Source organism: Ambystoma mexicanum, chromosome 5q, assembly GCF_040938575.1.
Source record: "Ambystoma mexicanum isolate Mex_15411 chromosome 5q, UKY_AmexF1_1, whole genome shotgun sequence".
NCBI classification, from domain to species: domain Eukaryota; kingdom Metazoa; phylum Chordata; class Amphibia; order Caudata; family Ambystomatidae; genus Ambystoma; species Ambystoma mexicanum.
In genome coordinates, this window is record NC_090933.1 from 666,769,528 (window position 1) to 666,784,219 (window position 14,692).

Here is a 14,692-nt window from a genome sequence, read left to right on the forward strand (position 1 = left end):
TGCAGAGTTTGGGTCGGGGCTAGTCTGAGAACTAGGCTTACTTTAGATATGATGGCGATGCCACCGCCTCGGTTACCTACCCGGTCCTGCTTAGATATAGTGTAGCCGTCTGGGATGGCCAGCATTAGAGATGGGCCTGCTGCATTGTGGAGCCACGTTTCAGTTAGAGCAATAAAGTCTAATTTATCTTTGATAATTAGGTCTGCTATATCAAGGGCATGTGCGACCAAAGATCTGGTATTGAGGAGAGCTCCTTTGTAGGAGTGTACATCCGTTTTTACCGAGATGTTTGTATGAATGATAGGTTTGGACTTGGTTGTGGGGATAGTGGTGCCTTTGGTGGAACTTTTGGCTTCGCATTTGGAATCAGACAGGAATCTTCGGGGCGGCTCATAAAGTTTAGAGAGTCTAGCGCAAAGTTTGTTGTTTCTTTCGGTGGTAGTGCAGGGGTGGGCGGCAAAGGTTGTAGGTCCTGACTTGCAATGATATCTTGGGTAGGAAGGGTCAGGATAGTACCTAGTTGTGTAGGAGTCGTTGGTGAGACTAGTGCCTGGCCGGGGAGGGGGGGCTCCTGAGTCAGTATCCTGGATGGGAGTGTCTAGGGATGCGGGCGTGGCCATTGCACAGAAGATGAGTAATATAGTTAGCATTTTCTGCAGTACTGCGCTGGCGTTGTGTGAGCAGAGTGGGAGTAGCAATGTAGGTGTTATCTGAGAGATGGGGTAGGCAGGGCGAGAAGCAATACAAACACGTACAGTTCAATTCAGGCAGGGCAGTAAAAGTGCAGTATGCAGATAGGGCAGTGACACCTAGATTCAGTTTGTGATCAGGGGGTGAACTTTGGATTGCGGTAGGAGCTCTGTGGGCTCTGGGAGGACATAGGTGGCTTTGTAAACAGAACATGTGCAGGAATAGTGGTAGGCAGCACATATGCGGTGGGGTAGCACCTAGATTCAAAATAGCACAATTTGGCAATAATGCAATGGGGCAACACCTAGCTTCAAATAGCACAATTTGGCAAAAATACAGTGGGGTAACACCTAGATTCCAAATAGCACAATTAGGCAAAAATGCAATGGGGTAACACCTAGCTTCAAATAGCACAATATGGCAAAAATGCAGTGGGGTAACACCTAGATTCCAAATAGCACAATTAGGCAAAAATGCAATGGGGTAGCACCTAACAGTCCTGTGGTGCACACGGGTTATGCACTTTGGTTACTATTTCCTGGGGTGTCACAGACACACATAGTGCTGGAGACAATGGGTAGCTAGGAGTAGTGCAGTAGTGTTGGCCAAAAGTTACCTGGAATAAGATGGGCATAGGTTATGGCAGACGGCAGAATCAGGCATAGACAAGCACAGAAACAGGAGGCAGGTGGCAGCGTTGGCTTACCTGGAGCGGTAAGGGCAGAGTTCCTGGCCCCTGGCTCCTATGGCTCCAAACAGGCACCCAACAGGCCTTAGTATGGCCTTCGTGTAGGCCGCCGGCGTATCCGCCTGCCGGCGGATGCACGGATGCAGAAGGAGGCGGCCTCAGCCTCGTTTCGGCGCCGCGATGCGCCCGGCATTGGGAGGTCAGGCAGGCCTCGGGACCGGGTCAGGCAGGTCTCTCGGGACCTCCTCGTCGACGCTGGCTGCTGGAGGCGGCTTCAGGGAGGGGGAGAGGGCTCCTGCCCTCTTCCCTAGGCAGATAGTGGAGAATGGAGTTGTCTACATAGATGACATTCTGAACTACTCCACCACTCCCCAAGAGCACGTAACCCATGTGCGAACTATACTCCGCAAACTGCGTGAAAACAAACTGTACGCAAAGCTAGAAAAATTCTCCTTCCACATAACTGACATGGAGTTTCTGGGATATGTACTGACACCGTAGGGGATCAAGATGGACAATAGAAAAGTGGAGGCAATCCTCACTTGGTCCTCACCCACGTCTGTAAAGGGAGTACAGAGTTTCCTAGGGTTTGCAAACTTTTATCGACGCTTCATACCAGGATTCTCACATATTGTACATCCAATAACGGCCTTGCTGCACAAACACCGAAAATTCGAATGGACACCAGTGGTGGAAGAAGCTTTCCGAGCTCTCAAGGAAAAATTCACCTCAGCCACAGTCTCAACAAAATCCTGATACCGGATGCCTTTATCCCATTGCCTTTTGGTCAAGGAAATTTTCCCCAGCAGAATTAAACTATGCAATTTCTGAGAAAGAACTCCTAGTAATCAAAAGCGCACTGTGTGAATGGCGACATTACTTACTAGGAGCAAAACACACCATCACAATAATAACAGATCATGGGAACTTGCAATACTTATGTTCTGCAAAAGCTCAGTCTTCTAGGCAGCTTCGTTGGGCCCTCTCCTTAATGGAATACGACTTTGTAATCACCTACCGCCCCAGAGTTAACGGGAAAGCGGATAAGTTATCCCGCATTGGCACAGGAGAGGAAGTCTACAATGCCCCTAACCCGGTGGAGATCATACCCAGCCATAGAATTCTCGGCCTCTGCATCGGCCCATCTCCGTTAAATACTCTGAAGGAAGCAATAAAAGAAAATATGTCTGAAGAAGACCTACTGGCTTGGGACACAAAGGGAGATCAGTTCACCATTCAAGACAAACTACCAAAAACGCCTCTATGTTCCAACTTAGGATCTGCAACAAACAATCATATCAGACTACCACGACTCGCTGTTAGAAGCCCACCCGCGTATAGCCAAAACCATGAAGAAAGTAAACAAATCTTATTGGTGGCCAACTTGGCGAGAGGATATAGGCACCTGTGAGGTGTGTGCACAATACAAAACATCCAGGCAAAAACCAGCCAGCCTCCTTCAGCCAATCACCATTCTGCCAGCGCCCTGGCACACATTATCAATGGACTTCGTCACTGATCTACCTCCTAACTCAGGTTATAATACCATCCTCGTAGTAGTGGACCTCTTCTCCAAAATGGCCCATTTCATAGCTCTAAAAGGTATTCCCTCAGCTCAGACCACGGTGCAGGTTTTTCTAGACCGAATCGTCAAGTTACATGGATTCCATATCATAATCTTTTGACAGAGGCAGCCAATTTGTATCTCGTTTTTGGAAAAAATGTTGTGCCCTGGCAAGAGTAAAAGTCAGTCTGTCTTCTAGTCACCATCCTCAAACGGACGGCCAAGTCGAGCGCACGAACCAGACCATGGAACAGTATTTCCACTGTCTATTACACCAAACAAGCCAAAGCTGGACAGAAATTCTATGGATGGCAGAGTATGCCTACAACAACTCAACATATTTATCAACCCAAGCAACACCCTTCTTTACTATATATGGTCGAAACCCCAGAAAGTCGGTCTACGATCCGCCAGAAAAGATTGAAATGCCCGCAGTAAAGAATCTGCATGCCAGCATCATGAAAGCAGCCAGAGAAGCCAGCAGGATCCTACAGCAAGCCAAAGAAACAGAAAAGAAATGCTGATCGCCATCAGCGAAAAGCCCCAGATGATCAAGTGGGAGACTCGGTCGGGCTGGTAACTAGACACATTGCTTTAAGGGGTCCCAAAAAATTTCAGCCTAGATAGATCGGCCCGTATTCAATATAAAAAGTAATTAATCCAGCAGCCACGAGACTGGCGTTACCTCAACATATGCGTATACATCCCGTATTTCACAAGTCACTATTAAAACCAGCACACCCAGGAACCCGAACTTCCACACCTCCCGCACCCATACAAGTGGGTGAAGAAGCACCAGATTATGAAGTAAAGAACATATTAGATTCCAAACAAATACGAAAGACCATGTATTTGATTGACTGGAAGGGTTACGGACCCCAGGAAAGATCATGGGAGCCCAGCACGCACGTGCATGCCCCCCCGATTGGTTCAGAAATTCCATCGGGACCATCCTGAGAAACCAAAGCCCTCATACCATTGGGAGGGGTCTTGAGGGGGAAGACTGTCATGGGTATCAGGCAGGTAGTTGGGGCAAGCTGGGTGGAGACTTGGCAGGCCTGGCATAGGCACACAAAGAACCCATAACAAATCCCTCCTTTCATTCCTTCCTAGTGTTTGTAGTAACTTCCTGGTTACCACTTCCTGTTGCCAAACAGGAAGTGAATGATAATTCATGAGCTCTCTAGTGTTTGGGTGTGGCTGGCTATATAAACCACACCCAAGATTCTTCCAGTGCTTCGTGTTGCTTACTGTGAGCTCTATCAGCAACACACTTGTCGTGGTCTGGATCAGCCAGCATCTGCTTACCTGCTCCCGATCATTCTGTTTCTGCTTGCCTGCTCCGGCTCATCCTGCTTCTGCTTACCTGTTTCCTATCATCCTGCTTCTGCTTACCTGTTCCGGATCATCCTACTTCTGCTTACCCGCTCTGGATCATTCTGCGTCAGTTTACCTGGTTCTTACTCCACGCCGCAGCTATCTCCAGTCAAGAGGGGACTTCTACATTGGCACCTGTAAGAACAAATAAGAACTGCGTTAACACGCGCACATCAATAACGCTGCGCATACTCACCAAATCTTCCCGCGAGGCTGGAATCCAGGTTAGTTGTATGAGCGCAAAAACCCCTGTACAAGAAAGAAGAGACATTATTCATTGCGCTCGCCCCAATAACGGACACTTATTTCACTGTGCTCTCTCTCTATGCAGTGCATACTTACCAAAAGCCTCCATGCAAACTTACCTAACCACCAAGTCTCCAGTATCGCTGAACCCGGACGAGAGGCGCTAACACCACATAATTTCTACTGCAAGGGAAAGGGAGAGACGTTACCAGGCGCGCTCGAATTTAAGGCTTGCGCAAACCTACCACCAGCTACCTCTTCTACACGCAGCTCTACTCACCCACAAAAATACCGGCAAACAAAGACAATACGGACAATTTTGGACACTCAACATTCTCCGCGCAACGTTCACTTGTGGGAAGGACTTTCTAGCCAGTGAAGAAACTGGCACCTTGAACTCTCGGCCTCGCTGTGAAGGCATAAAACAGCGTTTGGCATCTGAACTCAGCCTACAGACATTGGCACCAATCACATGAGTGAATCGCGCCCCTGCGAATGCAGGATGGAGTGCACACCCTACTAAAGATCAAGGTATTTCTCTGGGTGAAACAGGGGAAGTAAAGACTCGGGGTCAAGGGAGGCTCATCCATCGCTCCGGGAGAGACACAGGTGAGTGTGACAGTGGGGCTCTGCTCAGTACCTATTAGAAGAATGACACCTATTGAAGTACCAATAACCAGACAACCATGGACAGTAAGGTATCCACTGAGAAAACCCTACCAGCAAATGAGACGAAATGAAGATTGCTTAAGTGCTGTACAGGAAGAAACAAAAAAGTCCTTAATGGAAGACGAATGGTGACGCCGCGAGGGCCTGGACTAACGCACCCATAGAAGATATGATGACCAAAGGATGACGTGAAGAGTTGAAACACCATGCATAAAGATATTGTGAACTTATAAGAAGAAAGGGATGTTCGAATACAAAGGAGCTTAAATTGTAAGCAGGATGAAGATATTCAACCAGCTAACGCCTGTACATATGCTTGTAACTGCAAGGAAGCTGAGAAAGCGGTGAGGCTTGCTATGCTAAGTAGAAGAATAGAAGAATAGAGCGGCAATCGCCATTGTACACAATCTACCTCGAAATGAAGCATGTTATACAAGTACGAATCCACGTTGCATGAAAAACAGAACTAACCCATGTTATTATAGGCCAAATGCAAGAACTTTCATATTCTAGTAACACGAGGAAAAAGGCTGAATCGAAACTTGGCAGAGACAGTTTGTGCTGGGGAAGCCAAGGTCATATCCATAGAAGCTATGAACAGTAGCTACGTCTAATTGAAGCTAAGAACAGAATATCCTGCCACTGAAGGAACGAGATAAGAAGGCATAGGCAGGTGGCAGGGTGAAACGAAAATCAAATACAAATTGAAAGAAACTAGGTAAATCCATGGTGTGCTAGCACGTGACCAGTCGAGCGAGAACGTTGCACACCTACGCTTGGCACTCACCCAGACCGAGATATCAGAACTTTTTCGAGACAAGAAGATGCAGTTTCGAGGCCAACCACAGTGAATTAATTGACACATAGCCCATAAAGTGATGATTGATTGAAGGAAGGCAGGGTGAATTGGGGGACACCTTGTACCTTCTTGACCGTTCTGCGTGCAGCTAAGCAAAGTGGAGATTTATGCATGGGGTTGATGCCAACCCAATCACAATGGACCAAATAATCTAGGGTCCTATAGTAGTAGAACCAATGAGACGTCGTACTTTGTGTAGTAATTTTTGAAGGAAGGGCTTAGATGCCCACCTGACAGTATTTACCCAAACCCCTCACTCCATTACCATATAAAGATATAGCACCTATATTAAAGTTACCTTTTTCCAACCAATAGAATTGCATGTTAACTTTTGAGTGTTACACATCAGATTATGACACGTTTTTGGTATAAAAGGTATGTTTTGTAGTTCGAGGGAGTTGAAGCGAGACGGGCTGTCACATCACTGTCGATTTCCATGTTTCCACATTTTTTGTACTTGTCATTAAACAGACTCCCCTTTGTCAACCATTTGAGTTGTCCTTATTGATTGGTGTTGGAGTAAGAAAACCTGCACTCCCATCCATCTCAAGGTGCAGCTATCTCGTCTTAAAGTACTGAAGAGCAAACCCCGACTCTATGATCCTGAAGAGAGACTGGAACTTTAGGTGAAGGCTGGCCCTTTTTCTTCAGAAGATGCTGTCAAGGAATCCTGTACTTGTGAATCCTTCCGCTTGTGTGGGGACCTTTCTCTCTGGGACCTTTCCCTATGAGGGGTCTTACAAGACTTCATCTTGGACTCCTTCCCCTTTATTAGGCTCTCTGGGACGAGTTTAACCAAATGGGCTAATCCTGCCTGTATAGGGTTTTTTAACCGTTTTTGACGGAGAACGTCGAACTTCGGCTGTGGAATGATCCGAAGTCTCGTCTACTGACGTGCAACGTTTGGGAATGTATTAAATCACGTCGTCTGTGCTGTCTATATGTGGCGACATATGAGATAAGATCCTGACCACCCTGTCGCAGAGAGAGTAGCTCATTATCCAGGGCCTGACCTCGAGTCCGATGGGAAAATAGTTTTAGGAATCCTTGATCTTTAGTAGGGTGTGCACTCCATCCTGCATGCAGCGATTAGGACCTCGAGTGCCCAGAGGACAGGTATTCTGTGGACCTCTCCCTAGGCATTGTGCGTGGGCCTTTATCGATGAACATGTTGAGTCTTGGCCCTTGGGTGTGTGCTTAGTGTACAGGGCTGAGTGAGTGCTGATGCCGCCGGGTGTCGTCCCCGTAACAAGGTCGCAGGCCATATCTGTTGGGGTCGGGGGCTTGCGCTTGGGAAACCAAAGTATCCCCATCGCCTTCGGAAAAGGCGGCGTTGCTGCAGTTGCTGTAGGACCCCTCCACGTCCATGGTGGCCTCGGCCTGCATGGAGTGGTGGGCCCAGCGCTTCATTAAACAGTCCTTTAACATCTTGGGTTTAAAGAGCTTACAGGTTCGACAGGTCCCTTCGACATGATCCTGAGGGAGACAAAGGTTGCACACCAGGTGCTTGTCAACCAACAGGAATTTATTGTTACACTTAGGGCAGAAATTGAAAGGGGTTCTATCCATAATGAAAAGAAATGGCAGCCAGGCGAGAATAATGTATGAAAAGGGGTAAATACATTCTCTAAAATCCTCTCTCCCCACTGTGTGGGCCGAAGGATCCGCCGATGGGAGCCTTCGACTCTCGTTTTCATCACTGCCATCGGATCTTATTGAAAGTCCGTGATGGAAGATATAAAGGATAGGAATAGAAACTAATTTGTATACATCAATGGTGATATGCCGAAAGGAGAACTCCGCGAAATAGCGTCCGTCTACGATGGTGGAAAAAAAGAAATCTGTGGGACATCGACACGTGAAGGACCATGGGTACAGTGGATGTCACACTAGGTATAGTATTACTGGAACGCCCTGTCGACGTCTCTTTTCGAATTACGAAAACAACTAATACTCTGCAGCTTCCACTAGGTGTCGTCCTATGCAGAGCATGTGATCTAATATTACACAAGCCTCAAAAATATATATTTGAAAGAGAACAGACAGCAGCGGTGTCCGGGTCGACAAAGGAAAGTCAGCAGAATTCAAGCAGAATTAAAGACAGACTCCGTCAAATAGACATTTTATGATCCTACCTGAGGGAAGAACTTTGGTGGAAGCGTTTAATAGGAGGCTTGAGACCATCTTGGATTATAGCAGCCACTAAAATTTTGGACCAGATCTTTGCACACGCACCTCTGTGCTAGAGTGAGCCGATACAGATGGTGGGGAGTGTTCTCACTTTGTGCTTTTGCCTCCGCTTTCACCCTCACTATTCTCGTCTTCACCTTTACCTCCATCTTCATTTTACTTTTGAAACCTTATAATTTCTTCACCACTTTGTTTCATTTTTTGATTGGACAAATTTGCTGTGAAATTTCTATTCATCTTCTTGTAAAAATCACTATGGTGATTATATACTCGTATAATAAAAAAATAAAAAAGACATTTTATTGCAGTTTCAGTAAAAAGATCAGACTGAGGCAGCCAATGACCATTTCATACCCTTCCAGGCACTTTATCACACAACAATCAACAGATCCTGTGCACGTGACATAAAAGGTACTCAGACTATGATCTGAAGCATCAACACCATTCAAATTGAAAAGAACAGCCATATATAAATGGTGCAATAAAGGGACGTTATGATTACTAGCAAAATCGCCAGCTATGGTAAGCTATGCAACCATAACTTGCGCCACCGCCATGCACTAACACTGACACCCAGGACCTCAAAGCGGACATCACATATGATATTACTACTGTGTAACAATGCAAATGTAATGTCTGTATAAGGGGTGTATGAAAATAAAGTTTCTCACTGTAGTGACTATCTTACTCCTAGGCCATAGTCCCTTTTCCTCCATACTTGTGGGACATTCCATCCAAAGGGGAAAGGAGCACTTTTAAAAAGCATTAAAAAAGTAACTTATTTTGTCCTTATTCTTACGCGGGTCCACCGCACGTGACCATAGCCCTGCATTCCTGCGCTCCGCCCGGCGTATATCCCTTCAGTACTTTTCTATTGCCAGGTCCAGGACCATTTATCATATAGTGGATACTTGGGGGGGGGGGGGGGGGCGGCGGCAGGCGTTGAGGCAGGTGGGGGGGGGCGATGCTGCGTGGCTGGAAAATGGGCGCCACCTGAAAGTGCTCCGACACTGGCCATTAAACATCCTGTCATCCATCCTGCTTCACCAGTGCTAAAACAATACCGGTTTGGAGCTGTGAACCCGGGGTCCTTCGGGAGTTGCTGCCATAATTCTTCATGGCACGTATTACCGCCCGATTCGACTCCTGGCCGACTTCAATACCGGAGGCGGGAACCTCTAGTCAGCTTGAATAGCCATGCTGGGCATCACGCGATGCGGTGAACCCCCTCTTGTGCCAGCACGTCATTGAGGAGCCCCACATTGACAGTGGCACGGAGACTCGGCCGCAATGTGGACAGTGGAGCGGAGGCTTGGCCGCAGGGAGACCCAGACCTGCACTCCATGTCAGTGCCTCCACTGAGGGTGTAAGGGCAGGCAGACCATGCTGCTACGGTGCACCACAGCGGTACTGGCAATACCCCCATGCCCTCCACACGCACCCTGTGAGTCCCTGCTCCTTCAAGACCAGCCGTGCATCAGACATCCCTTCCTTTTGAGCTGCGGCGTGGTCCCCGGTTCCCCCACCACGTGTCTGAGCGGCTGCTGCACCAGCAGGGGAACCCCTCCTACGCCATTGCTCCCTGTGCCTGGCCCGGCCCGTGTGCGGGGCTGCTGTGGGCTGGTTCATTGGCCCTCCTGTGTTCCGCTTGGTACCCGTGGTGCTCTCAACGCCTCCCTAACTCGACCACCTCTGTGCGCACCACCCAGGGCCTGGCTGCCACACTTCATGCCCTCCTCCCTCCGGAGTGAGGAACGGAACATCCCCTGATGAAGCTGGGTGGTTTGCTATGTGTGCATCCTTTTAATATAAACATCCTTTAACCCAACTGGCTTAAAGCAGTAGGACACACCGTACCTGTAGCTTGGCCTTATGGGACTCTATATCCACCCGTGTTTGCTAGCTGCAAATGTGTACACGAGGAGATGCACGGACTTGACCGCCTGCCTATCCTGTGGTATACACCTAGGGGGGCCCAGCCGTCCCAGGCCTGGTCGGAGGAATACATCGGGCCCTGTTCTGTCAAAGCTACGCCTCTGATCCGCTTCGCTGGAGGACCATTCCACTTCCCAGGCAGCCCTGATCCCTCTCAGGCCTCCTTCGGTTCCAGCCCCGGCAGCGTATTAATGGGACTTAGATTACTCCCCCCATACCCAGCGCTGCATGCTGTTACCTGGGGAGTAGTCTTTGCAATTTATACCATCCTTACTCCACTGGATCCTCGCCCTGCTGGTAACTCTGTGAATCCCGTCTCAGGCCTTGGGCTGGATTTCAAAACTTGATCTGAGTAGTAGCTCATAAAGGTGGGGTGGCCGTTACCTCTGGCTGAATCCACAGCCCCCTCCTTTTGATAACTCCCCAAACATGTGCACCCTTTGGAATGACCGGGCTGCCCAGAGGCGAACAAACATTTTATTCTGGAACTCTGGAGCAGTCCAGCAGTGACAGGAGGACTAACCTTTGGCTTTCTTTGAATAATAGGTGTGCTAAAGAACATACTGATACCGTAGCTAGCGTACACAGTCTCTGCACGGTCACCTGTACTTTGTGCATCCTGCCCCAATCTCTGGATGCCGTGACCCACCCACACTCTGGAGCTGACCACCATATAGGGCTCTCGCCTGACGGGCAGGAACCATTAGGGAAACAAACCTATCCCATTGTGATCCAACCTTTGTGTCAACGACCACATCAATGCCTAACATGAAAGCATTTTGTTGATTAGCTCTCTTCTCTGTATGGGGAACCCTAAGAGACAGTCAAAAAATTATAAGTTACTCACCGTAGCGACTAATGTACTCTTAGTCCCCTTTCCTCCATACTGTATGGGGCGTCCCTTCCAAGGGATGGGAGACGGAACCTTTTTCAATAGAAAAAACCTTCTTCCCCTTTAAATTTAGAGGCGCGCGGGAGTGCGGGCCAGGAAGCATGTGCTGCCCTGACTCTGCCCTCCAGCGCCACACCTCAGTCCCCATCAACGCGTCGACAATAGATTTAACATTGCCTAATGACACCAGTATTAGGGGGAGGTTGGTGGGCGTATGGAGGAAAGTGGACTATGGAGTATGTTAGTCACTACAGTGAGGAACTTATAATTACTCTTACGTTCCGTCCCCTTCCCTACATACTGTATGGGCGACTACAACTGATTGTAGCCCCAAGAGACCCTCCTTAAGCAAATCGGTTCCGGAGAAACCCCCGGTCCGAAAGCCGCATCAGATCTAGAGCCAGCATCCAAACAGTAATGCTTGCATAAAGCCTAGGGAGAGGCCCACGTGGCCGCCCTGCTTATGACTTGCCAAGGGACATGGTGCTGGAATGCGATGGCCGTTGCCTTGGCCCTGACTGCGCGGGCATGCATGTTGGCCGGGAGCGGCTTGTGCTGGCCCTTGCATGCTTCTTTGATGGCAGAGACCATGCGTTGGGATATAGAAAGCCTTAGAGGCCTGATAGCCTGGCCTTGAGCCTCCGAAAGTGACAAACAGGGCGTCTGATTTGTAGAAGCCCTTGTCCTGTCCAAGTAGAATTTCCAGGGCACGCCTGACATACAGGCAGTGCAGCACTCTGTGCTTCGTCCTTGGGATCGGGAAAAAACGTCAGAGGGACTATTTTGTCGTTCAAGTGGAAAGCAGACGGAACATTGGACAGAAATGCTGGTGCGTCCGCAGGACTACCTTGTATATGGTTCAGAGGCGACCAGCGCCTGTATTTCGCTAACTCTACGAGCTGGAGTAAGGCCGACTAGTAGTGCCGTCTTGATGGGGACCATCTGGGATGGCTTCGTAATGTAGAGCAGTGCATTGTCCGCAAAGAGGCAAATTTTGCAGTGTGTGTCACCTATCTGTACCCCCCTGATGGCTTCGTCGCTGCGGACCGAGATTGCCCGTGGTTCCATTACAAGAGCATAAATTAACGGGACAGTGGGCAACCCTGTTGTGTGCCTCGCTCGAGGGGGAACACTCTAGACTCCGTCCCATTCGCTACTACCCTAGTAGAAGGCGAGGAATAAAGCGCGGACATCCAACCAAGCCACCTCGGGCCCATGCCCATAGTTGTGAAAACCTCCCCCATGAAAGCCCAACTGACCCCGTCGAAGGCCTTCTCCGCGTCAAGGGCCAGTAGGAGCGCGCCCTCGTCCCGAACCACCCTGGAGGGGAGCACGTGGAGAGTCTTCCGCATGTTGTCAGAGCCCTGTCTATTTAAAACGAATCCCGCTTGTTCAGGATGTTTCAGGCGGGGAAGGCAGCGCTCCAATCTGGAGGCCAGGATTCTTGCGAAGATTTTGGCGTCCAGGTTTAGGAGCGAAATAAGTCTAGAAGACCCGCATTCCATCTTATCCTTGCCGGGTTTAGGTATCACGGTGATGAGGGCCTGTAAGAACGTCGGGGGAATTGAATCTTGGTTCTTGATTTGGTTGAATAGTTTGGCTAGTGGCTTTAGCAAGACAGATTGGGTCTGCTTATAGAAGTCCGCCGTGTAGCCGTCACCCCCCGGTGCCTTTCCCGCTTTCAGTCTCTTGATGGCACCCCTCCACCTCTTCCTCCGATATCTCCCACTCCAGGGCCTCTAGCTCCACTTCTGACAGCTTAGGCAGAGGGTGTTCTGCCAGGTAGGTACGAATGTCGTCTAGTGATTTGCCTGCCTGTCTGGAGTAGAGTTTGCTATAGTAGTCGGCAAAGCATTCCACTATTTCCTCCCGGCCTTTACGGGTCCCGCCCGCCCCATCCCTGAGATGAGGAACTCCTCTCTCGGCTCTACAGCCTCTGGTTCTTCGTGCCAGAAGGGTCCCAACCCTATCCCCCCATTCGTAGTACCTTTGCTTGGTGTATCGCATTTTCTTGATGACTTCCCCTATAAGGACAGTGTGGAGTTCCTGTCTTTTGCCTTGCATCTCCTCCAGGAGAGCCCCACGGTCCACCCCTGGGAGGCCCAGCTTGGCTCGCAGCCCGCCCAACTACGTGCAGATTTTATTTTCAATTAGGCCCCTTTCACGTTTGCGCCTTGAACCTTCTGCGATAAGGAGGCCCCTGAAGGTGGCCTTTGCAGCCTCCCATACCATGGACATATTGGTCTCGCCAGTGGCATTAATCTCAAAGTAGGCCAACATTTCTTTACCCATGAAGTCCCGAAATACAGGGTCCCTGAGGAGCGTGTCGTTGCATCGCCATCGGGAAGATCTTGGGGAGAAGGGCAGCGACCAATTGGCTATGAGTAGTTCATGGTCGGACCATGTGATGGCTTCTAGCTTTGGTTGTTCCACCGCCCCATTCCCCTCTTCAGAAATCAACAGGTCGATCCTGGTATAGGTGCAGTGCGGAGGTGAGAAAAAGGTGTACCCGCCCTGTGTTTTACGCCAGACGTCCACCCAATAGTGTTCCCTCAGGAGGATTTGCAGGGCCAGGTTGTCTTTAGAGGTCCCCTTGGGTGCCCCCCCCTTCGCAGACCACCAGTCCAGACGGGGATCCGATATCAGGTTGAAATCCCCTCCCAGTATCATGGAGCCCTCTGCCCATTCTTCCTCGAGATTCAAGATCTGGGTAAGGAAATGTATCTGTCCCGAGTTGGATGCGTATAAAGTGGCCAGGGTGATGTGATCTCCCTCATAGGTTCCCTCAATACCCAAGAATCGTCCCCCAAAGCCCCTCTTGGTTTCTACTGCCGTGAGAAGAAACGACTTGCCAAGAAGAATGCCCACCCCTTCCTTTTTTGAGCTCATATGAGAGGCCCAGTAGTTGCTAAGAATCTCTTTCCCCTTTATTTTCGACTCTTTTCCTTGCCTGTAGTGTGTTTCCTGTAGGAAAAGGACTGTCAGGTGTTTGCGTAACATATTGCTCATGAGGGACCTCTTGTTCTGGGAGTTGAGGCCCTTGACATTCAGCGTGCCTATCTTCCCCTCAATCATTTTCATCTTTCATTTTTTGCTCTATAAGCCCCTCTGAGTGACCGCTATCTAGAACCCGTTGTAAGATCAGTGTCCATGATTTGAGCTGGATTTCCCCCTTCCCCTTAACCCCGTCAAAAGCTCCAACCCCTTTCCCCCCACACCCCCTTCCTCCCTCCCCCTTACCCGTCTTGTAGGGCGTTAACCGCCTGCTCCCCTGGAGGGGTTGAAGCTAGCAACAAACCGCCAGGGTCGCTACCCCGGCCCCGGGAAAAAGAATTTTTGGTAAGACATCTTACGTCATGCCTTTCTCCACTACATGTTGAACCTCCAACCCTGGCAGATGAACAACAACTCACATCCCTCTTGGAGTATGTCACAATGTGGGATCGCGTGCTGCCAGCAGTTCTCAAAAGCGAGTCAGAGAGTGTCACACCATAGAACCATAAAACAGCCTAAAAAATGGGCAACATTGCAATTCCGACCTGGGAACTCCCCGCAAACTGTGGGAAAAACATATTGTGCCTC